General features: G+C 40.8%; 1 protein-coding gene across 1 annotated transcript in view; it reads left to right on the top strand.

Annotated features, from left to right (window-relative positions):
• Nucleotides 1–858: 858 nt before the first annotated feature.
• Nucleotides 859–27,605, top strand: part of LOC128698479 (NFX1-type zinc finger-containing protein 1) — a gene marked incomplete at its 3' end in the record, with an annotated part of 178,221 nt that continues 151,474 nt past the window's right edge. The window contains 1 exon segment of the mRNA XM_070103995.1: nucleotides 859–1,116.

The raw sequence follows: 27,605 nt of genomic DNA on the forward strand, positions 1-27,605 counted from the left end.
CATGTGTTCACATATATTCCAAACTGAACATTCACTGCATATGTTTACAGAAACTAAACACGTTATTCTGAAGTATGCTAAATATAATCACCATAGTAGGCAACTTTATTCCGAAACGTTTCGACACAGTATTCTTCAGTCGAATAAGAAAGTAGGCAGGAACAGTAGAGATGTGAAGACGATGTAATCAGTCCATCACCCTTGAAGTCGTAGAATTTGAGGTTGTCAGTCCCTCAGCCTCGAAAAGTTCAGTTCCAGGGTGATGGACTGATTACATCGTCTTCACATTTCTACTGTTCCTGCCTACTTTCTGTATTCGACTGAAGAAGCCTACTGTGTAGGCGAAATGTTTCGGAATAAAGTTGCCTAACTGTTGCCTATGTGTCTTACCTACCAACCTGTCGGTATTGTATACCATTTTGATGTTCACCATAATCATCCACATTGTTACAGATATACCACAATTAATACTCCCTACAATTATACATAGATATACCAACTTAAACAATTACTGCATATATTCTCAGGTTAGTTCATAATCCGTTCTGTAACTTGGTATATCTTACGTATATTGCAACACCTGCCATTATAACAGTAATATACGTGTATTATATTGTGTTTAGTTAGTGTGATAATGTCTGTCTGGCAACGTGTCCCGGACACGTCCACTCTCATGCAACGTTGTCTGTCATATCTATCAATTTATACTTCAGATTATAATACATGTACAGTATACTATTATGTTTTACAATATTTATCTATGAGATTTGATGTTTATTATTGGAAAAGAGGTGAAAATGTAAATGTGAATCGTACTGAGAGAAGAATGTAGAGGAATACTGGTGTTACTTGGCAAGTATGGTGCGTCATGCCTGGCAGGAAGGTCTGTGGTCCAGTGTCTGTGTCAGTCACAGCAACTACTGACGCTGCTGATGCTACTAACGCTGCTGACACTGTACACTACTGCCACTGTAATACTATATATATGCTGTGACTTATCAGTGAATTTCACACAGAAAATATAAAGGAACATCAGAAGTGAGGTAGCAGGAAGTGACTAATGAGTCACCATCAGTCACCTTGACTTAGGTTCCTCTCTTAAACTGGGATATTAAGGTACGTGGCGGAGCTCACTCTTCTTAGTTACGACACTATTATTATACTGTATAACCTTCACTACTAAAATATTAAAGTTATTTATGATCTAAACAGTGTTGTAAGTTACGTCTGGCAGACCAACTATTTTATTAATAACTACAAAATGGTAAAAAAAAAATATCTTGGCTTTCCGTAAGTAATTTTTTTTTTCGCCTGATGGCTAAAGCTCTCGTTTCATATGACGAGGATCTGGGTTCGATTCCCAGCCAGGGTAGAAACATTGGTCGTGTTTCTTTACACTTGTTGTCTATGTTCACTCATCAGTAAAACTGGTATCTGGGTGTTAGTGGACTGGTGTGGGTCGCATCCTGGGTGTTAGTGGACTGGTGTGGGTCACATCCTGGGTGTTAGTGGACTGGTGTGGGTCGCATCCTGGGTGTTAGTGGACTGGTGTGGGGCGCATCCTGGGTGTTAGTGGACTGGTGTGGGGCGCATCCTGGGTGTTAGTGGACTGGTGTGGGGCACATCCTGGGTGTTAGTGGACTGGTGTGGGGCGCATCCTAGGTGTTAGTGGACTGGTGTGGGTCATATCCTGGGACAAAACTGACCTAATTTGTGGGAAATGCTCAGCATAACAAGCGGCTTTCTGTATAGTAGTATGTCACTGATGTCAGCTATGGTCTGTTTACCTTGTGAAAATTTGTCTGGACTGCCTCCAAGTGAGTCGCCTACCCTGGCAAGCTCTGTTGACACCGAGCTCTGAGGTCGGTACCTCAGCCTCACAAGTGGCTTATAGGACAGATTTTCATAAATGACTGATGTTGCAAGAAATCTCGCCTGCATGCACGTTTAAAGGACTAACTTACTTGGTGATGTAGAATCTATTCTGGTCTTCAACCTCCCTAAGCTTAGTCCCTCTGGACTTGCCCTCAGAACCATGTGCAACTGGGAGCCTTAATTCCTGCAATATTCAATCGTTATTAGTGACCTGCCTGCAACTCAGTGCTGGAGGCAACGATGTTGGCAGACGTAGGAGTGAGGACCTGATTAGCAGGTATAGGTCAGCAATAGAGATAATTAGGAGGAAGGGTGGGAAACCTGTCATATGTGGCATTTTGCCAAGGAGAGGAGTTGGAAATGAATGGTTGTCCAGAGCAATTGGTGTCAATTTCTGGCTGGACAAATACTGTAAGGAAAATGCGGTAACATTCATTGACAACTGGGACCTCTTCTATGGCAGAAATGACATGTATGCCAGGGATGGGGTTCACTTATCTAGGTGTGGGGTGGGAGCACTGGCCAACGCAGTGGAGGGAGCTGTTAGGTCTTTAAACTAGGAATAGTTAGTGGTATGGGTTTTTGCGGGAAAACTGTGAAGTCTCAGGGTAGAAACATGAGTACTAGGAGAACTAGTAATAGGCAAAATGAGGTGGATATTGGAAAGCCAGTGGCAATAATTGACAAGGACAGTAATAGGTTTAGTGGAATAACAGAAAGGAGCAGGAAGGGTAAAGAGAGAGGAGGGTCTTTAACCCTTTGACTGTCGAAGGGCCCAATCCTGAAGTTGCTCCTGGTGTCGCAAAATATTCGAAAAAAAAAAAATTATTTTTTCTTATGAAAATGTTAAGATTATTTTTCTGATTGTTTTAGTCCCCAAAAAAAAATTTTCCCATCAGTACTTACCGAGATATAGAGGCATGAAGTTTGCAGAAAATGAGCCGCGTATGGCAACAGCGGCGACTGCCGCTCACCCGGTAAACTTTGGTTTACTTGTATTTGAAGGTTTGTTGTTTTTTCCACTATTTTATTTTTTTACATAACTTATGTGGCCTGTGAGACCAAAGTAAGGTGCAATGTACATATATACACTCGTTGTATACAACACAATAAGCACACAAACATAATTATCAATATATTGTTTACAAAACTTGTTTACAAAAACAAACAATACAACAAATTTTTTATTACTATTGTTCTATAATATATATACCAATATACAGTCACTGAACATACTCCTAGAAGTTCTGTAGCTTGTGGAACTCTGTGAAACATGGTGTCATACACAGTGGTGTTTTACACTCTTACACATAAAACATGGTGTCATACACAGTGGTGTTTTACACTCTCACACATAAAACATGGTGTCATACACAATGGTGTTTTACACTCCTCACACATAAAACATGGTGTCATACACAGTGGTATTTTACACTCTCACACATAAAACATGGTGTCATACACAGTGGTGTTTTACACTCTCACACATAAAATCAGTGTGTGTGCATTTTTGTTGAATCTTTTTTTTTATGTGCAAAGACAAAACACCTCGTCTGAGCAGTTTTCTTCAAAGTATTAGCAGGCAGTTGTGTTATGTAGCTATCCTAGGTAAATGGTCGTGTGTCATCCTTCCTTCCTAATTTCCTTCATTCCTTTCCTTCCTGGAGGCTACCTGGAGGGCATTCCACCTCTCTTCCTACATTCCTTCATCTGTCCTTCATTACTTTTTTCCTTCCTTTCATCTAGTCCTTCCTTCATTCCTGCCTTCCCTTCTTGCTTCTGGTTTCTATAATATATATACACATATATAGTCACTAGATACTTTCATAAAACTGCTATTATCACCCTTCAGCAAGCTTGTCTTGGGTGCGAGTGTGTGGCTTATAATTGTTTTGAGTCAGGAGTGGGCAGCTGTCAAAATGACATATTGTCTCATTAGTCACTGCCCCTACCGCCTGTCAAAACAATGGGGTCGGATGCTGCTTCCCCCTCCATTCTATCTAATTATCTTTCTCCCTCATTCTATCTCTTTCAATCTGTCTCTCTTTCTCTCTCTCTGTCTATCTCTGTCTCACAGGTACACATAAATACAACTATACATAGTGTAAATTACCTAGGATAACCCAAAAAATCCAGACAAAGTGCTATACTCTGCTTGAAGATGTGAGTAAAGGTGATGATGACACAGTCTTGTGGCTCTCTCTGAGACAGAGCTAGATGGATAGACAGGGAGTTTGGCAGACAGACAAATAGACACAGACAAATGTTTGTTCGTCGTCTTCTTCTTCTCCTTCTTCTTCTTCTCCTCCTTCTTCTTCTCCTCCTTCTTCTTCTCCTCCTTCTTCTTCTTCTCCTCCTTCTTCTCCTTCTCCTCCTTCTCCTCCTCCTTCTTCTTCTTCTTCTTCTTCTTCTTTTTCTTCTTCTTCCTCCTCCTCCTCCTCCTCTTCCTCCTCCTCCTCCTCTTCCTCTTCCTCCTCCTCCTCACAGATGGACAGCTGCCCCCCTCCCTCCACCCTCGTTTACGCTCATCAAAGGTCAGCTCTTATCAGATGTTATCTCCCCTTATCTTGTCACTGTCATGGGGTGAACTGTTTTCATGCCTCAAGGGAACATATTATTACATATTATTATTAGGTATTAGGTATTAGGTATTAGGTATTATTATTATTATTATTATTATTATTATTATTATTATTCTTCTTCTTCTTCTTCTTCTTCTTCTTCTTCTTCTTCTTCTTCTTCTTCTTCTTCTTCTTCTTCTTCTTCTTCTTCTTCTTCTTCCTCCTCCTCCTCCTCCTCCTCCTCCTCCTATTCCTCCTATTCCTCCTATTCCTCCTCCTCGTTCCTCGTTCCTCGTTCCTCGTTCCTCGTTCCTCGTTCCTCGTTCCTCGTTCCTCGTTCCTCGTTCCTCGTTCCTCGTTCCTCGTTCCACCTTCCTCGTTCCACCTTCCTCGTTCCACCTTCCACCTTCCTCCTCCTCCCTCCCTCCTCCTCCCTCCCTCCTCCTCCCTCCCTCCTCCTCCCTCCCTCCCTCCTCCTCCCTCCCTCCCTCCTCCTCCCTCCCTCCCTCCTCCTCCCTCCCTCCCTCCTCCTCCCTCCCTCCCTCCTCCTCCCTCCCTCCCTCCTCCTCCCTCCCTCCTTCCTCGTATTTATTACACAAATAGTCGCAGTGCTAGGAATAAGATGGACGAGTTGAGACTAGTTGCTAGTGCAGGTAACATAGATGTATTTGCCATTACTGAGACGTGGTTTAATTCAAAAAGTCGGGGCATGCCTGCCCCGAAGTATCGGGAAGGGGGGTGGGGTGGCATTGTATGTCCGAGATCGCTTGAACTGTTGCATAAAAACGGGTATTAAGTCTGAAGTAACACATACAGAGTCTGTTTGGATAGAATTTTCAGAGGGGCCTGAAAAATTAATTTTAGGTGTGATATACCGTCCCCCAAATTTAGATAGGGACCAGGGGAGACTACTATGGGAGGAAATTGTTAGGGCCACAAGGCACGATAATGTAGTAATTCTAGGAGACTTTAACTTTAGTCATATTGATTGGAATTTCTTGACTGGGAATTTAGAATCATACGACTTCTTAGAAGTAGTTCAGGATTGTTTTCTGAAGCAGTTTGTGACAGAACCTACAAGGGGTAATAACCTGCTTGACTTAGTTCTGGAAAACAATGAATCCCTTGTTAATAATTTAGAAGTTTCAGAGGAACTGGGTGCTAGCGACCACAAATCAATTACATTTACAATTGAATGGAAGTATGATAGTAGGGATAACTCAGTAACAGTCCCAGATTTTCGCTTAGCAGATTACGATGGGCTTAGAGAACACTTATCATCTGTTGACTGGGGTAACGAAGAGAGCTATCAATATGACAGTTTTCTGAACACAATACATGCTGCTCAAAGAACGTTTATCCCTTATAAAGAAATTAGATCAAATAGAAATGACCCAAAATGGATGAATAATAGGCTGAAATATCTACTAGGGCATAAGAAAGGAATTTATAGGCATATCAAAAGAGGCGAGGTTCATCTTATGAATCAGTATATTGACATTAAGAGGGACATTAAAAAGGGGATAAGAAAAGCTAAAAGGGACTATGAAATTAAAGTTGCTAGGGATTCTAAAACTAACCCAAAAAGTTTTTTCCAGGTATATAGAACAAAAGTCAGAGATAAGATAGGTCCCCTTAAAAATAACTATGGGCATCTTACTGACAAAGAGAATGAAATGTGCTCGATTTTAAATAATTATTTTCTCTCGGTTTTTACACAGGAAGACACTAATAATATTCCGGTAATCAATTTTTATAGTGGGCCAGAGGAAGATAAATTATGTAACATCACAGTCACTAGTGAAATGGTTGTGAAGCAGATAGACTGACTGAAGCAAAATAAGTCACCGGGTCCTGATGAGGTTTTTTCAAGGGTTCTAAAGGAATGCAAAATGGAAGTCTGTGAACCATTAACTAATATTTTTAATTTATCTCTTCAAACAGGTGTAGTGTCTGATATGTGGAAGATGGCTAATGTAATTCCTATTTTTAAAACAGGGGACAAGTCGTTACCGTCAAATTACCGCCCAATAAGCCTGACCTCAATTGTAGGCAAATTACTAGAGTCAATTATAGCTGAGATTATAAGAAGCCATCTCGATAAGCATAGCTTGATTAATGATACTCAGCATGGATTCACAAGAGGCCGGTCTTGTCTAACTAATTTATTAACTTTCTTCAGTAAAGCTTTTGAGACTGTTGACCACGATAAAGAATTTGATATTATTTACTTAGATTTTAGTAAGGCATTTGATAGAGTTCCGCACCAAAGACTGTTGAAGAAAGTAGCAGCTCATGGCATTGGGGGAAGGGTGCTCTCGTGGATCGAATCATGGCTCACAGACAGGAAGCAGAGAGTGTCCATAAATGGGGTTAAATCCGAGTGGGGATCAGTAACAAGTGGCGTTCCACAGGGATCAGTCTTGGGCCCGTTGTTGTTTATAATATATATCAATGATCTTGATGAGGGAATTACTAGTGATATGAGCAAATTCGCCGATGACACGAAGATAGGTAGGATAATTGATTCAAACGTAGATGTTAGGGAACTTCAGGAGGATTTAGACAAACTCTACTGTTGGTCAGAAAAGTGGCAGATGCAGTTCAATGTAGATAAATGCAAGGTTCTGAAGCTCGGGAGTGTCCATAACCCTAGCACTTATAAGTTAAATAATGTAGAACCGCCCACAGGATGGGTATGGGGTGCATAATAAACATATTAAACTAACTAACAGTGACTATGCCCTCATCTGCTTCACCTGACGTTGCTATATAAGCGCCAGGCTCCTTGCTTCTGCTTCAGAATCTCCACGACTATGGTGCTCTTTGCACCTACTCCTAGGTTGAGGAACTATGGAACTGAACTTCTCGAGGCTGAGGGACTGACAACCTCAAATTCTACGACTTCAAGGGTGATGGACTGATTACATCGTCTTCACATCTCTACTGTTCCTGCCTACTTTCTGTATTCGACTGAAGAAGCCTACTGTGTAGGCGAAACGTTTCGGAATAAAGTTGCCTAACTGTTGCCTATATGTCTTACCTACCAACATGTCAGTGATGTGTCATGTCAGTATGTCAGTGATGTGTCATGTCAGTATGTCAGTGATGTCAGTATGTCAGTGATGTGTCATGTCAGTGATATGTCAGTGATGTGTCATGTCAGTATGTCAGTGATGTGTCATGTCAGTATGTCAGTGCTGTGTCATGTCAGTATGTCAGTGATGTGTCATGTCAGTATGTCAGTGATGTGTCATGTCATGTCAGTGATGTGTCATGTCAGTATGTCAGTGATGTGTCATGTCAGTATGTCAGTGATGTGTCATGTCAGTATGTCAGTGATGTGTCATGTCAGTATGTCAGTGATGTGTCATGTCAGTATGTCAGTGATGTGTCATGTCAGTATGTCAGTGATGTGTCATGTCAGTATGTCAGTGATGTGTCATGTCAGTATGTCAGTGATGTGTCATGTCAGTATGTCAGTGATGTGTCATGTCAGTATGTCAGTGATGTGTCATGTCAGTATGTCAGTGATAAGAACATAAAGAGGAACGCTGCAGCAGGCCTGTTGGCCCATACTAGGCAGGTCCTTCACAGATCCATCCCACTAATAGAATATTTACCCTCATAAGAACATCAGAAATAAGGAACACCTCAACAGGTCTACTGGACAATGCGAGGCAGCTCCAATTCTCCCCACCGGCTTAAGACAATGCTTGACCTAGTGAGGTCAGACACGTCACTTAAGGGACTAGCACTTCGTCTGACCTAGTAGCTAGTCAGGTCCATTTCACACCCACCCACACCCACTCACACCCACTCATAAGAACACAAGAAAGAAGGAACACCGCAGCAGGCCCACCGACCCACACGGAGCAGGTCCATGTCCCCTCCCCCCCGGATTAGCCCAATGACCCACCTAGTCAGGTCACTTCCACTTAAGGAAGGAGCATGGCATCAGACCTAGTAGCACAGCTAGTCAGGTCAAACTCAAACCCACCCACACCACCCAGCCTCTATAACTGTACTCGGGAGTTTGTTCCACTCATCCACAAATCTATTACCAAACCAGTGCTTTCCTATATCCTTTCTGAATCTGAATTTTTCTAACTTGAAGCCATTGCTGCGAGTCCTGTCTTGACTGGATATTTTCAGCACGCTATTTACATCCCCTTCATTTATTCCTGTTTTCCATTTATACACCTCAATCACATCTTCATTAATTCTATGCCTTTCTAGAGAGTGCAGATTCAGGGTCCTCAGTCTATCCTCATAGGGAAGATTTCTGATACATGGTATCAACTTTGTCATCCTCCTTTGTACGTTTTCCTGTGCATTTATATCCATTCTGTCATGTGTCATGTCAGTATGCCCGTGATGTGTCATGTCAGTATGCCTGTGATGTATCATGTCAGTATGCCTGTGATGTGTCATGTCAGTATGCCTGTGATGTGTCATGTCAGTATGTCAGTGATGTATCATGTCTGAAAATTTGTCTGGACTGCCTCCAAGTGAGTCGCCTACCCTGGCAAGCTCTGTTGACACCGAGCTCTGAGCTGGGTATCTCAGCCTCACAAGTGGCTTATAGGACAGATTTTCATAAATGACTGATGTTGCAAGAAACTCGCCTGCATGCACGTATAAAGGGCCTAACTTGGTGTTGCAGCATATATCCTGATCTTCAACCTTCCTAAGCTTAGCCCCTTTGGACTTCCCCTCAGAAGCCACGTGCAACCGGGAGCCTTAATTCCTGCAATATTCAATCGTTATTAGTGACCTGCCTGCACCTCAGAAATTCCTATATCCAAGGGGGGTTGTATCCCCTAGTACAACTATGCAGACACGGACACTAGCTTCTAGGTAGACAAGAGACACTGGTACGTACTGGGCATGCATTGCCAGCTGCACACAGGCCCACAGATCAAATCACTCACAATTTTCCCCAGACATTGGCCAGAAATCCTAAGAGAAAGTGGAGGTTTTGTCTTACTGTATGGGCCTGACGGAGGAGGTCATCTACGGCACATCGAGGTGCCTCTACCAGATTTTCCCAGGTCTCAAATGTGAAGACACGTGGGGGGCGCCGTCTGCTGAACACGGCATGTGTTGTCCAGATGATGCCTGGTCTAAGAAGAGAGAGCTAGCATCTTTGAGGCCCGCGCCTCATTCAAACTTGGGCTGCCAGTTCTCCCTAGCTAACTTAACCTAGTGTTTGCCTACATTATCGGCCTATTACTACCTATGTTAAGGTCTTAGGTCTACATTATTATTATCTACAGTTGCCGCAATAATCCTAATATTAGTGTACTAACAGTACACTAATATCTATAAATTAATAAGTGGCCCGGTGGCCTGGTGGCTAAAGCTCCCGCTTCACACACGGAGGGCCCGGGTTCGATTCCCGGCAGGTGGAAACATTTCGACACGTTTCCTTACACCTGTTGTCCTGTTCACCTAGCAGCAAATAGGTACCTGGGTGTTAGTCGACTGGTGTGGGTCGCATCCTGGGGGACAAGATTAAGGACCCCAATGGAAATAAGTTAGACAGTCCTCGATGACGCACTGACTTTCTTGGGTTATCCTGGGTGGCTAACCCTCCGGGGTTAAAAATCCGAACGAAATCTTATCTTATCTTACCATCCACGCCAACTCGGGAGAGAATGCTTTTGTTTGGGTTGGGTGTAAGGACCACCCAGCTCAGTAGTTCCATTACGGCCATGCTGGGACCCCTTTGTACGCCGTATCTGTCCTGTGGAACTTAAGGGACCAAATAAATTTCCACAATGTCAGTATACCAGTGATGTATCATGTCAGTATGTCACTGATGTATCATGTCAGTATGCCTGTGATGTATCATGTCAGTATGTCAGTGATGTATCATGTCAGTATGCCTGTGATGTATCATGTCAGTATGCCTGTGATGTGTCATGTCAGTATGCCAGTGATATATCATGTCAGTGATGTGTCAGGTCAGTATGCCAGTGATGTATCATGTCAGCATGCCATTGATGTCATGTCAGTATGCTAGTTATGTATCATGTCGGTATGCCAGTGATGTATCATGTCAGTATGCCAGTGATGTATCATGTCAGTATGCCAGTGATGTATCATGTCAGTATGCCAGTGATATGTCATGTCAGTATGATAGTGATGTATCATGCCAGTATGCCAGTGATGTATCATGTCAGTATGCCTGTGATGTGTCATGTCAGTATGTCAGTGATGTATCATGTCAGTATGTCGGTAATGTATCATGTCAGTATGCCTGTGATTTGTCATGTCAGTATGTCAGTGATGTATCATGTCAGTATGTCAGTGATGTATAATGTCAGTATGCCTGTGACGTATCATGTCAGTATGTCAGTGATGTATCATGTCAGTATGCCTGTGATGTGTCATGTCAGTATGTCAGTGATGTATTATGTCAGTATGTCAGTGATGTATCATGTCAGTATGCCTGTGATGTGTCATGTCAGTATGTCAGTGATGTATCATGTCAGTATGCCAGTGATGTATCATGTCAGTATGCCTGTGATGTGTCATATCAGTATGCCAGTGATGTATCATGTCAGCATGCCAGTGATGTATCATGTCAGTATGCTAGTGATGCATCATGTCAGTATGCCAGTGATGTATCATGTCAATATGCCAGTGATATATCATGTCAGTGATGTGTCAGGATAGTATGCCAGTGATGTATCATGTCATCATGCCAGTGATATGTCATGTCAGTATGCTAGTGATGTATCATGTCAGTATGCCAGTGATGTATCATGTCAGTATGCCAGTGATGTATCATGTCAGTATGCCAGTGATGTATCATGTCAGTATGCCAGTGATATGTCATGTCAGTATGCTCGTGATGTATCATGTCAGTATGTCAGTGATGTATCATGTCAGTATGACAGTGATGTATCAGGTCAGTATGCAAGTGATGTATCATGTCAATATGCCAGTGATGTATCATGTCAGTAATGTGTCATGTCAGTATGCCAGTGATGTATCGTGTCAGTATGACAGTGATGTATCAGGTCAGTATGCCAGTGATGTATCATGTCAATATGCCAGTGATGTATCATGTCAGTATTCCTGTGATGTATCATGTCAGTATGCCTGTGATGTCTCATGTCAGTAAGTCAGTGATGTATCATGTCAGTATGCCAGTGATGTATCATGTCAGTATGTAAGTGATATATCATGTCAGTGATGTGTCAGGTCAGTATGCCAGTGATGTATCATGTCAGCTTGCCAGTGATATGTCAGTATGCTAGTGATGTATCATGTCGGTATGCCAGTGATGTATCATGTCAGTATGCCAGTGATGTATCATGTCAGTATGCCAGTGATGTATCATGTCAGTATGCCAGTGATGTATCATGTCAGTATGCCAGTGATGTATCATGTCAGTATGCCTGTGATGTGTCATGTCAGTATGTCAGTGATGTATCATGTCAGTATGCCTGTGATGTGTCATGTCAGTATGCCAGTGATGTATCATGTCAGCATGCCAGTGATGTATCATGTCAGTATGCTAGTGATGCATCATGTCAATATGCCAGTGATATATCATGTCAGTGATGTGTCAGGTTAGTATGCCAGTGATGTATCATGTCATCATGCCAGTGATGTTATGTCAGTATGCTAGTGATGTATCATGTCAGTATGCCAGTGATGTATCATGTCAGTATGCCAGTGATGTATCATGTCAGTATGCCAGTGATATGTCATGTCAGTATGCTAGTGATGTATCATGTCAGTATGTCAGTGATGTATCATGTCAGTATGACAGTGATGTATCAGATCAGTATGCCAGTGATGTATCATGTCAGTATGCCAGTGATGTATCATGTCAGGATGTGTCATGTCAGTATGCCAGTGATGTATCATGTCAGTATGACAGTGATGTATCAGGTCAGTATGCCAGTGATGTATCATGTCAATATGCCAGTGATGTATCATGTCAGTATGCCTGTGATGTATCATGTCAGTATGCCTGTGATGTCTCATGTCAGTAAGTCAGTGATGTATCATGTCAGTATGCCAGTGATGTATCATGTCAGTATGTCAGTGATGTATCATGTCAGTATGCCTGTGATGTATCATGTCAGTATGCCTGTGATGTGTCATGTCAGTGATGTATCATATCAGTATGTCAGTGATGTATCATGTCAGTATGTCAGTGATGTATCATGTCAGTATGCCTGTGCTGTATCATGTCAGTATGCCTGTGATGTGTCATGTCAGTATGTCAGTGATGTATCATGTCAGTATGCCAGTGATGTATCATGTCAGTATGTCAGTGATGTATCATGTCAGTATGTCAGTGGTGTATAATGTCAGTATGCCTGTGATGTATCATGTCAGTATGCCTGTGATGTGTCATGTTAGTATGCCTGTGATGTATCATGTTAGTATGCCAGTGATGTATCATGTCAGTATGCCAGTGATGTATCATGTCAGTATGCCAGTGATGTATCATGCCAGTATGCCAGTGATATGTCATGTCAGTATGCTAGTGATGTATCATGTCAGTGTGCCAGTGATATGTCATGTCAGTATGCCAGTGATGTACCATGTCAGTATTCCAGTGATATGTCATGTCAGTATGCTAATGATGTAGCATGTCAGTATGCCAGTGATGTGTCATGTCAGTATGCCAGTGATGCATCATGTGAGTATGCCAGTGATGTATCATGTCAGTATGCCAGTAATGTATCATGTCAGTATGCTAGTGATGCATCATGTCAGTATGCCAGTGATGTGTCATGTCAGTATGCCAGTGATGCATCATGTGAGTATGCCAGTGATGTATCATGTCAGTATGCCAGTAATGTATCATGTCAGTATGCTAGTGATGCATCATGTCAGTATGCCAGTGATGTATCATGTCAGTATGCCAGTGATATGTCATGCCAGTATGCTAGTGATGTATCATCTCAGTATGCCAGTGATATGTCAGTATGCCAGTGATGTATCATGTCAATGATGTGTCATGTCAGTGTGCTAGTGATGTATCATGTCAGTATGTCAATGATGTATCATATCAGTATGTCAATGATGTACGCAATGGTGTACACAAATGGGGCAAACTCTTCCGCACAACCAATTACAGTTGGTGTCCCACAGGGAAGTGTCCTTGGCCCTCTTCTTTTTCTCCTATACATAAATGACCTTCCAAATGCTTCGCAATTACTCAAACCCACACTTTTTGCAGATGACACTACATACGTCTTCTCTCACCCGAGCCCAGTCACGCTAGCCAATACTGTAAATACCGAATTCCAGAAAATATCTACCTGGATGAGGACTAACAAACTTACACTAAACATTGACAAAACCTACTTCATTCAGTTTGGTAACAGAGCTACAGATGTCCCTCTTAACATAATGATAAACGGATCACCTATCACAAAGCTAACAGAGGGAAAATTCTTAGGAATCCACCTTGATAATAGACTCAAATTTCATACACATGTACAACAAATTTCTAAGAAAATTTCCAAGACTGTAGGCATACTATCGAAGATACGGTACTATGTTCCACAGTCAGCCCTCCTGGCCCTATATCACTCTCTTATTTACCCCTATCTCACCTATGGAATTTGTGCATGGGGCTCAACAACAATTAACCATCTCAGACCACTAATTACCCAACAAAAGGCTGCAGTTAGAATGATAACAAATTCTCACTACAGGCAGCACACTCCACCAATATTCAATACACTAAACCTACTCACTATACAAAACATCCATACTTATTACTGCACCTATTACATACATAGAACACTTAACTCTGATATTAACCCTCCCCTCAAACATCTCCTTGCCAACCTCAACAGAACACATGACCATAACACAAGGCACAGATCACTCTTTGATGTTCCTCGTGTCCATCTCACACTATGCAAAAACTCAATGCACATAAAAGGCCCTAAAATCTGGAATTCATTACCTGTAAATATAAAAGAAACACTACCTGTTTATAAATTCAAGTCTCTTCTCAAAGATCACTTACTCACCCAAAACCAAATAAATACTGAATAACTGAACCTTATAAATTGTATATCTTAATTGTTTCTCACAATTATATCACATAAATGTTAAACCTAAAACCCAATCTAACTTTATTATTTTTTAAATACACTACCTAACAGAATACTCCATACGACTGAATGTACAACAATGCATGCAACCATATGACCTGTCTTTGTAATACTCATTTGTGCTTTATAGTTATCTGTTTACAATAATCTATTATCACTGATTTCATCATTGCTTAGTTAATTTTAAGCCAGCCCGAAATGCTATGCATAGTATAAGTGGCTTTGGCATGCTGCTCTTATCTGTATTTTTTGTACCTCGTATGTATGTTCAAATTGTAAATAAATAAATAAATAAATAAATAAATAAATAAATAAATAAATGTATCATATCAGTATGCCAGTGATGTATCATGTCAATGATGTATCATGTCAGTATGCCAGTGATGTATCATGTCAGTATGTCAATGATGTATCATGTCAGTATGTCAATGATGTATCATATCAGTATGTCAGTGATGTATCATGTCAGTATGCCAGTGATGTATCATGTCAGTATGCCAGTGATGTATCATGTCAGCATGTCAGTGATGTATCATCAGTTTACCAGTGATGTATCATGTCAGTATGCCAGTGATGTATCATATCAGAATGTCAGTGATGTATTATGTCAGTATGCCAGTGATATGTCATGTCAGTATGCCCGTGATGTATCATGCTAGTTTACCAGTGGTGTATCATGTCAGTTTGGTCGGTAATAGGCCTATCATGTACTTGTACAAATAAATATTATTATCATCGTTGTTTTTATTATTACTATTATTATTATTATTATTATTATTATTATTATTATTATTATTATTATTATTTTTATTATTTTTATTATAACATCGAGGCTGTGAACATCATTCATGGGCAATTAACTGGACTTCTCTTCACTCAAGGAATTAGAACCTCTAATTGTGTACGTGTATTTGGAACATAATGCTGTACATACCTTCCTACCACTACGACTCTGGTGGCCTGGTGGCTAAAGCTCTCGCTTCACATGGCGAGGGCCTGGGTTCGATTTCCAGCCAGGGTGGAAACATTGGGCGCATTTCTTTACATCTGTTGTCTATGTTCACCCATCACCTGCTGGGTGTTAGTGGACTGGTGTGGGTCGCATCCTGTGACACTGACCTAATTTGCGGGAAATGCTCAGCATAACAAGTGGCTTTCTCTATAGTAGTATGTCTCTGTCCCTGACTTCCGCTTGGCTGATTTCATAGGATTGAAAAATTACTTAGGTGGGCTGAGCTGGAATGACCTGACTATGGGTCAGGTAGGTGGCGATGATTGCCAATATAACGTTTTCCAGGGCATAGTTCTAGCTGTTCAGACAATTTATGCTCCAAATAGGGAAATCAGATCAAATAAAAATGATCCTGAATGGATGAACTATAGATTAAAACATCTAATTGGTCAAAAGAGAGGCATATATAGGCAAATCAAAAGAGGAGAGGGGCAATTAATAAATCAGTATTTTCAGTTAAAGAGAAATAAAAAAGGGAATAAGAAAAGCAAAAAGAGATTATGAGAGTAAAGTTGCAAGACTAACCCAAAAGGATTCTTTCAGGTATACAGAAGTAAGACCAGGGACAAGATAGGCCCACTCAAAAGTTACTCGGGTCAGCTCACAGACAGTGATAAGGAAATGTGTAGAATTTTTAACACATACTTCCTCTCAGTTTTACACAGGAAAATACTAGCAATATTCCAGAAATAATAAATTATGTAGAACAGGACGATAATAAACTGCACGATTAGGGTCACAAGTGACATGGTCCTTAGGCAAATAGATAAATTAAAACCTAACAAATCCCCAGGCCCTGATGAACTGTATGCAAGGGTTCTAAAGGAATGTAAAGAGGAGCTTAGCAAACCTTTGGCTAATCTTTTCAACATATCACTACAAACTGGCATGGTGCCAGATAAGTGGAAAATGGCAAATGTGATACCTATTTTCAAAGCAGGTGACAGGTCCTTAGCTTCGAACTATAGACCAATAAGCCTAACCTCCATAGTGGGAAAATTTATGGAATCAATAATTGCCGAGGCAGTTCGTAGCCACCTTGAAAAGCATAAATTAATCAACGAATCTCAGCATGGTTTTACAAAGTGGCGTTCCTGCCTTACGAATTTATTAACTTTTTTCACTACGGTATTTGAGGAGGTAGATCATGGTAATGAATATGATATTGTGTATATGGACTTAAGTAAGGCTTTTGACAGGGTCCCACATCAGAGACTATTGAGGAAAATTAAGGCACACGGAATAGGAAAAAATTTTTCCTGGATAGAGGCATGGCTGACAATTAGGCAGCAGAGAGTTTGCATAAATGGGGAGAAATCAGAATGGAGAAGCATCACGAGCGGTGTTCCACAGGGGTCATTGTTGGGCCCCCTGTTGTTCACAATCTACATAAACGAGATAGATGAGTGCATAAAGAGCGACATAAGCAAGTTTCCCGATAACACCAAAATAGGCCGTCAAATTCATTCTGACGAGGACACTGGAGCACTCCAGGAAGATTGCAATTGACTGATGCAGCGGTCCGAGAAGTGGCAGATGCAGTTTAATATAGACAAATGCAAAGTTCTAAATGTTGTACAGGACTACACTTACTGCTACTACACTTACTACTACTACTATTCCTACTACTACTACTACTATACTACTACTGATATTACTACTATGCCTACTACTACACCTACTACTACTACTATTCCTACTACTACTACTACTACTACTATACTACTGATATTACTATTATGCCTACTACTACTATGCCTACTACTACTATGCCTACTACTACTACTACGCCTACTACTACTACTATTCCTACTACTACTACTACTATACTACTACTGATATTACTACTATGCCTACTACTACTATGCCTACTACTACTATGCCTACTACTACTATGCCTACTACTACTATACTACTACTACTATCATACTACTACTACTATGCCTACTACACCTACTACTACTACTTCCACTACTATATTACTATACCTACTACTACTATGCCTACTACTACTACTATGCCTACTACTATGCCTACTACTACTACTATGCCTTCTACTACTACTATTCCTTCTACTACTACTACACCAACTACTACTACTACTACTACTACTAATAGGCCTACTACTACTACTATGCCTACTACTACTACACCTACTACTACTACTATGCCTACTACTACTATGCCTACTACTACTATGCCTGCTACTACTACTACTGCTACACCTACTATTACTACTACGCCTACTACTACTATGCCTACTACTACTACTATGCCTACTACTACTATGCCTACTACTACTACTACTATGCCTACTACTACTACTATACTACAACTACTATGCCTACTACACCTACTACTACTACTTCCACTACTACTATACTACTATGCCTACTACTACTACTACTACACCTATGCCTACTACTACTACTACACCTACTACTACTACTATGCCTACTACTACTACTACTACTACTATGCCTGCTACTACTACTACTACTATGCCTGCTACTACTACTACTACTGCTACACCTACTACTACTACGCCTACTACTATGCCTACTACTACTATGCCTACTACTACTACTACTATGCCTACTACTACTACTACTACTACTATTACTACTATGCCTACTACTACTACTACACCTACTACTACTATGCCTACTACTACTGCTATGTCTACTACTACTATGCCTACTACTACTACACTTACTACTACTATGCCTACTACTACACCTACTACTACTACTATGCCTACTACTACGCCTACTACTATGCCTACTACTATGCCTACTGCTACTACTACTACTACTACTACTATGCCTACTACTACTACTACTATGCCTACTACTACTACTACTATGCCTCCTACTACTGCACCTACTACTACTACTACTACACCTACTACTACTACTATGCCTACTACTACTATGCCTACTACTACTACGCCTACTACTACTACTACGCCTACTACTATGCCTACTATTACGCCTACTACTACAACTATGCCTACTACTACGCCTACTGCTACTACTACACCTACTACTACTATGCCAACTACTACTACACCAACTACTACTATGCCTACTACTACTACTATGCCTACTACTACTATGCCTACTACTACTATGCCTACTACTACTATTATGCCTACTACTACTACTACTACGCCTACTACTACTACTATGCCTACTACTACTATGCCTACTACTACTACTACACCAACTACTACTAGGCCTACTCCTACTACTTCTACACCTACTACTATGCCTACTACTACTACTATGCCTACTACTACTATTACTATGCCTGCTACTACTACTACTACGTCTGCTACTACTACTATGTCTACTACTACTATGCCTACTACTACTATGCCTATTACTACTACTACTACGCCTACTACTACTATGCCTACTACTACTAATATGCCTACTACTACTATGCCTATTACTACTACTACTATGCCTGCTACTACTACTATGCCTGCTACTACCACTATGCCTACTACTTCTACGCCTACTACTATGCCTATTACTACTACTACTACTATACTACTACTACTACTATGCATACTACTACTACACCTACTACTATGCCTACTACTATGCCTACTACTACTACTCCTACTACTATTACTATGCCTACTACTACTACTACTATGCATACTATGCCTACTACTACTCCTACTACTACTACACCTACTACTACTATGCCTACTACTACTACTACTATGCCTACTACTACACCTACTACTATGCCTACTACTACACCTACTACTATGCCTACTACTACCATGCCTACTACTACTACTATGCCTACTTCTACTATGCCTACTACTAATACGCCTACTACTACTACTACTACGCCTACTACTACTACTATGCCTACTACTACTACTGCGCCTACTACTATGCCTACTGCTACTACTAATACTATGCCTACTACTACTACTACGCTTACTACTACTATGCCTACTACTACTACTGTAACGCCTACTACTACTACTACGCCTAATACTACTACTACTACTACTACTACTGTAATGCCTACTACTACTACTATGCCTAATACTACTATGCCTATTACTACTATGCCTACTACTACTACTACGCCTACTACTACTACTACGCATACTACTACTATGCCTACTACTACTACTATGCCTACTGCTACTACTACGCCTACTACTACTGCTATGCCTACTACTACTACTATGCCTACTACTACAATGCCTACTACTACTACGCCTACTACTACTATGCATACTATGCCTACTACTACTCCTACTACTACTACACCTACTACTACTATGCCTACTACTACTACTACTATGCCTACTACTACTTCTACGCCTACTACTATGCCTACTTCTACTATGCCTACTACTAATACGCCTACTACTACTACTACTACGCCTACTACTACTACTATGCCTACTACTACTACTGCGCCTACTACTATGCCTACTACTACTACTACTGCGCCTACTACTACGCCTACTACTATGCCTACTACTACTACTAATACTATGCCTACTACTACTACTACGCTTACTACTACTATGCCTACTACTACTACTGTAACGCCTACTACTACTACTACGCTTACTACTACTATGCCTACTACTACTACTACTAATACTACGCCTACTACTACTATGCCTATTACTACTATGCCTACTACTACTACTATGCCTACTACTACTACTACACCTACTACTACTACGCCTACTACTACTGCTACACCTACTACTACTACTATGCCTACTACTGTTATGCCTACTACTACTACTATGCCTACTACTACTATGCCTACTACTACTACTACTACTACTATGCCTACTACTACTACTACTATGCCTACTACTACTACTATGCCTACTACTACTACTACTATGCCTACTACTACTACTATGCCTACTACTACTACTACTATGCCTACTACTACTATTACTATGCCTACTACTACTACTATGCCTACTACTACTACTATGCCTACTACTACTATTACTATGCCTACTACTACTACTATGCCTACTACTACTATGCTTACTACTACTACTATGCCTACTACTACTACTATGCCTATTACTACTACTATGCCTACTACTACTACTAAATACAAATTAAACGCTAATGAAATATTTTTCAAGCATTGATTCATATCTTTTATTTTTTTGAATTAGCCACAAGCAGCTGCCCTGTGAGTATATAATTCCTAGTTTAGTTTTATGATGTAGACTGGTTCTTGTTACCTTCAGCTTGTCAACACTGCCTGGGATTCTTTATTTTATGTTTTAAATATATGTGATAGTTTTACCCTGAAGGGTAAGTGGGGAGTGCTGAGCTCAGGAGAGGTGAACTCAGGAGAGGTGAACTCAGGAGAGGTGAACTCAGGAGAGGTGAACTCAGGAGAGGTGAACTCAGGAGAGGTGAACTGAGGAGAGGTGAACTCAGGAGTGGTGAGCTCAGGAGTGCTGTGCTCAGGAGTGCTGTGCTCAGAAGTGCTGAGCTCAGGAGTGGTGAACTCAGGAGTGCTGAGCTCAGGAGTGCTGAGCTCAAGAGTGGTGAACTCAGGAGTGCTGAGCTCAAGAGTGGTGAACTCAGGAGTGCTGAGCTCAGGAGTGCTGAGCCCAGGGTTAAGCTCAGTCCCCCATCATTTGGATACGAGTCTCAAGGTTGGTACACAAATCAATGCATCCATGGAAACTTGTGTTCGTGGCTGCACCTATCTGAAGGTTACATTGATTTTAATTAAATTAATTTAATTAAATGACAAGGATAGTAGTTTCAATTCCATGGATCAAGAACCCTTAATTGGATTCAAGGCTTCTTGAATATGTACATGTAATATTCTGGTGCCTCTTTGAAAGACTTGAATTATAGCTCCTAGTTACAGTGTACATTGTTTATACTTTGTACTGCTACCTGTGGTGGACCTACATTTTTGGGGCCCTGAAACTTGAACTGTTATTGGGGCCCCTTCACAGCCAGCAACAGCTAGGCCTACCTGACACTTAAATAGCCTCTTAATATTTATTTTAACTATTAATCTGTATTGAATTACATTATATTATTATTTAAAAAACTCATACAGTAGACCCGAAAATTTTTAAGAAATGTGGACTAAAGTCACCTCTGGGGCCCCTCCGGGATTAGGGGCCCCTCAAGTTTAAGTTTCATAATAATAATATAATAATAATAATAATAATAATAATAATAATAATAATAATAATAATAATAATAATAATAATAATAATAATTTACTACCAGTACATGTACAAGGTATACATAGCTGACATCAGTGACATACTACTATATAGAAAGCCACTTGTTATGCTGAGCATTTTCTGCAAATTAGGTCAGTGTCCCGGGATGCAACCCAAACCAGTCCACTAGCACCCAGGATGCGACCCATTTTAGTGCTAGGTGAACAGGGATGGAAGATGTCTTAAGGAAACACGTCCTATGTTTCCAACTTACAGTATTTGAGCTACGGGACACCGTCTTACTAACATCGTAGATCCAACCCTGACTATTATTATTCTTGCCGAGGTGAGATACAAAATGGGTGTGTGAGATACTGTGGATATCGCTCTCAAATTATATATCAAATGTAATTTCTAGAAGTGTATGTTTCCGGAGCTGGATAATGGCAACCAATGAATGAGGCCAGAATAATAATATTATTATTATTATTATTATTAACACACTGGCCGATTCCCACAAAGGCAGGGTGGCCCGAAAAAGAAAAACTTTCACCATCATTCACTACATCACTGTCTTGCCAGAAGGGTGCTTTACACTACAGTTTTTAAACTGCAACATTAACACCCCTCCTTCAGAGTGCAGGCACTGTACTTCCCATCTCCAGGACTCAAGTCCGGCCTGCCGGTTTCCCTGAACCCCTTCATAAATGTTACTTTGCTCACACTTCAACAGCACATCAAGTATTAAAAATCATTTGTCTCCATTCATTCCTATCAAATACACTCACGCATGCCTGCTGGAAGTCCAAGACCCTCGCACACAACACTTCCTTTATCCCCTCCCTCCAACCTTGCCTAGGCCGACCCCTACCCCGCCTTCCCTCCACAACAGATTTATACACTCGAAGTCATTCTGTTTCTTTCCATTCTCTATACATGTCCGAACCACCTCAACAACCCTTCCTCAGCCCTCTGGACAACAGTTTTGGCAATCCCACACCTCCTCTTAACTTCCAAACCACGAATTCTCTGCATTATATTCACACCACACATTCCCCTCAGACATGAAATCTCCACTGCCTCCAGCCTTCTCCTTGTTACAACATTCATCACCCATGCTTCACACCCATATAAGAGCGTTGGTAAAACTACACTTTCATATATTCTCCTCTTTGCTTCCAAGGACAAAGTTCTTTGTTTCCACAGACTCCTAAGTGCACCACTCTTAGGTTTCACCTCATCCTTCATCGACCCATCTGCTGACACGTCCACTCCCAAATGTCTGAATACATTCACCTCCTCCATACTCTCTCCCTCCAATCTGATATCCAATATTTCACCACCTAATCTTTTTGTTATCCTCATCACCTTACTCTTTCCTATATTCACTTTTAATTTTCTTCTCTTACATAACCTACCAAATTCATCCACCAACCTCTGCAACTTCTCTTCAGAATCTCCCAAAAGCACAGTGTCATCAGCAAAATGCATTTGTGACAACTCCCACTTTGTGTTTGATTCTTTATCTTTTAACTCCACACCTTTTGCCAGACCCTTGCATTTACTTCTCTTACAACCCCATCTATAAATATATTGAACAACCACGGTGACATCACACATCCTTGTTTAACCCTTAAACTGTCCAAGCAGATCTATGTTCACATGCGTAGTACTCCAAAAGTAGATCTACGTTTTTTTTCAAATACACATATAACAAAAGAAAAAGTAGATCAAAGTTTATTTTACAAGTTTTCAAATGTAAAAAATAAAAGAAGATCTACTTTTTTTACATACTTTCAAATGTTGAAAAAACGTAGATCTACGTTTGGACAGTTTAAGGGTTAAGACCTACTTTTACTAGGAAATAATCTTCCTCTTTCCTACATACTCTAACCTGAGCCTCACTATCCTCGTAAAAACTCTTCACTCTGAGACATACGAGAGGTTTAGCACTTCCTTTTGATTATAATTATAATAGTCATACGAAGAATGCAATAGATACACATGAATTACCACAAAAGTAGGCATAGAAGAAAGCCATTAATTGCACAAAGCATTTCAACTTTAAGTCAAGACAAGGACCTGCCTTGTTGATGAGGTCTTGCCTTGTTGATAAGGTCTTGCCTTGTTGATAAGGTCTTGCCTTGTTGATAAGGTCTTGCCTTGTTGATAAGGTCTTGCCTTGTTGATAAGCTCTTGCCTTGTTGATAAGGTCTTGCCTTGTTGATAAGGTCTTGCCTTGTTGATAAGGTCTTGCCTTGTTGATAAGGTCTTGCCTTGATGATGAGGTCTTGCCTTATTGATGAGGTCTTGCCTTGTTGGTAAGGTCTTGCCTTGTTGATAAGGTCTTGCCTTGATGATGAGGTCTTGCCTTATTGATGAGGTCTTGCCTTGTTGGTAAGGTCTTGCCTTGTTGATAAGGTCTTGCCTTGTTGATAAGGTCTTGCCTTGTTGATAAGGTCTTGCCTTGTTGATAAGGTCTTGCCTTGTTGATAAGGTCTTGCCTTGTTGATGAGGTCTTGCCTTGTTGATGAGGTCTTGCCTTGTTGATGAGGTCTTGCCTTGTTGATGAGGTCTTGCCTTGTTGATGAGGTCTTGCCTTGTTGATAAGGTCTTGCCTTGTTCATGAGGTCTTGCCTTGTTGATGAGGTCTTGCCTTGTTGATAAAGACTTGCCTTGTTGATAAGGTCTTGCCTTGTTGATAAGGTCTTGCCTTGTTGATAAGGTCTTGTCTTATTGATGAGGTCTTGCCTTGTTGATAAGGTCTTGCCTTGTTGATAAGGTCTTGCCTTGTTGATAAGGTCTTGCCTTGTTGATAAGGTCTTGCCTTGTTGATAAGGTCTTGCCTTGATGATGAGGTCTTGCCTTATTGATGAGGTCTTGCCTTGTTGATAAGGTTTTGCCTTGTTGATAAGGTCTTGCCTTGTTGATAAGGTCTTGCCTTGTTGATAAGGTCTTGCCTTTTTGATAAGGTCTTGCCTTATTGATGAGGTCTTGCCTTGTTGATAAGGTCTTGCCTTGTTGATAAGGTCTTGCCTTGTTGATAAGGTCTTGCCTTGTTGATAAGGTCTTGCCTTGTTGATAAGGTCTTGCCTTGTTGATAAGGTCTTGCCTTGTTGATGAGGTCTTGCCTTGTTGATGAGGTCTTGCCTTGTTGATGAGGTCTTGCCTTGTTGATGAGGTCTTGCCTTGTTGATGAGGTCTTGCCTTGTTGATAAAGACTTGCCTTGTTGATAAGGTCTTGCCTTGTTGATAAGGTCTTGCCTTGTTGATAAGGTCTTGCCTTGTTGATGAGGACTTGCCTTGTTGATGAGGTCTTGCCTTGTTGATGAGGTCTTGCCTTGTTGATGAGGTCTTGCCTTGTTGATGAGGTCTTGCCTTGTTGATAAAGACTTGCCTTGTTGATAAGGTCTTGCCTTGTTGATAAGGTCTTGCCTTGTTGATAAGGTCTTGCCTTGTTGATAAGGTCTTGCCTTGTTGATAAGGTCTTGCCTTGTTGATGTCTTGCCTTATTGATGAGGTCTTTCCTTGTTGATGAGGTCTTGCCTTGTTGATAAGGTCTTGCCTTGTTGATAAGGTCTTGCCTTGTTGATAAGGTCTTGCCTTGTTGATAAGGTCTTGCCTTGTTGATGAGGTCTTGCCTTGTTGATAAGGTCTTGCCTTGTTGATAAGGTCTTGCCTTGTTGATAAGGTCTTGCCTTTTTGATAAGGTCTTGCCTTATTGATGAGGTCTTGCCTTGTTGATAAGGTCTTGCCTTGTTGATAAGGTCTTGCCTTGTTGATAAGGTCTTGCCTTGTTGATAAGGTCTTGCCTTGTTGATAAGGTCTTGCCTTGTTGATAAGGTCTTGCCTTGTTGATGAGGTCTTGCCTTGTTGATGAGGTCTTGCCTTGTTGATGAGGTCTTGCCTTGTTGATGAGGTCTTGCCTTGTTGATGAGGTCTTGCCTTGTTGATGAGGTCTTGCCTTGTTGATAAAGACTTGCCTTGTTGATAAGGTCTTGCCTTGTTGATAAGGTCTTGCCTTGTTGATGAGGACTTGCCTTGTTGATGAGGTCTTGCCTTGTTGATGAGGTCTTGCCTTGTTGATGAGGTCTTGCCTTGTTGATGAGGTCTTGCCTTGTTGATAAAGACTTGCCTTGTTGATAAGGTCTTGCCTTGTTGATAAGGTCTTGCCTTGTTGATGAGGTCTTGCCTTGTTGATGAGGTCTTGCCTTGTTGATAAGGTCTTGCCTTGTTGATGTCTTGCCTTATTGATGAGGTCTTGCCTTGTTGATAAGGTCTTGCCTTGTTGATAAGGTCTTGCCTTGTTGATAAGGTCTTGCCTTGTTGATAAGGTCTTGCCTTGTTGATAAGGTCTTGCCTTGTTGATGAGGTCTTGCCTTGTTGATGAGGTCTTGCCTTGTTGATGAGGTCTTGCCTTGTTGATGAGGTCTTGCCTTGTTGATGAGGTCTTGCCTTGTTGATAAGGTCTTGCCTTGTTGATAAGGTCTTGCCTTGTTGATAAGGTCTTGCCTTGTTGATAAGGTCTTGCCTTGTTGATGAGGTCTTGCCTTGTTGATGAGGTCTTGCCTTGTTGATGAGGTCTTGCCTTGTTGATGAGGTCTTGCCTTGTTGATGAGGTCTTGCCTTGTTGATAAGGTCTTGCCTTGTTCATGAGGTCTTGCCTTGTTCATGAGGCCTTGCCTTGTTGATGAGGTCTTGCCTTGTTGATGAGGTCTTGCCTTGTTGATGAGGTCTTGCCGTGTTGATGAGGTCTTGCCTTGTTGATGAGATCTTGCCTTGTTGATGAGGTCTTGCCTTGTTGATAAGGTCTTGCCTTGTTGATGAGATCTTGCCTTGTTGATGAGGTTGCCTTGTTGATAAGGTCTTGCCTTGTTGATAAGGTCTTGCCTTGTTGATGAGATCTTGCCTTGTTGATGAGATCTTGCCTTGTTGATGAGGTCTTGCCTTGTTGATAAGGTCTTGCCTTGTTGATAAGGTCTTGCCTTGTTGATAAGGTCTTGCCTTGTTGATAAGGTCTTGCCTTGTTGATGAGGTTGCCTTGTTGATAAGGTCTTGCCTTGTTGATAAGGTCTTGCCTTGTTGATGAGGTTGCCTTGTTGATAAGGTCTTGCCTTGTTGATAAGGTTTTGCCTTGTTGATAAGGTCTTGCCTTGTTGATAAGGTCTTGCCTTGTTGATAAGGTCTTGCCTTGTTGATAAGGTCTTGCCTTGTTGATAAGGTCTTGCCTTGTTCATAAGGTCTTGCCTTGTTCATAAAGACTTGCCTTGTATGGGCTAGTAGCCTGGTAAATATGATAACTTTTTCAACACTTAAAATAATAACAAATTCAAAATGGTAGACACCGAGTATGTGGCCTCAGTGTGGAGCCTCCATCTAATGAATTATATTCAAATCAAATGTTTAGGGAAATATTGATACAGATGTTATATTTGGAACCATAATGAGGGAGAATTATCTTACGAGTATGATTTATCAGTTAATGTTGCGAAGGATTACTAATGTTTGTTAGTAAGAATGGTTAAGGAATACTAATGTTTGTTAGTAAGTATGGTTAAGGAATACTAATGTATGTTAGTAAGTATGGTTAAGGAATACTAATGTTTGTTAGTAAGTATGGTTAAGGAATACCAATGTTTGTTAGTAAGTATGGTTAAGGAATACTAATGTTTGTTAGTAAGTATGGTTAAGGAATACTAATAATATTTGCTAGGAATAATGGTCCAGTATTACTAATAATATGTTAGTAAGAATAGTTCATTATTATTAATAATATGTTAGCAGATCATTCGCTTGTATTCACAAAAAATGTAAGAATTACTTACCCTTAAAACATTCTT

The sequence above is a fragment of the Cherax quadricarinatus genome, chromosome 88, assembly GCF_038502225.1.
Source record: "Cherax quadricarinatus isolate ZL_2023a chromosome 88, ASM3850222v1, whole genome shotgun sequence".
NCBI classification, from domain to species: Eukaryota; Metazoa; Arthropoda; class Malacostraca; order Decapoda; family Parastacidae; genus Cherax; species Cherax quadricarinatus.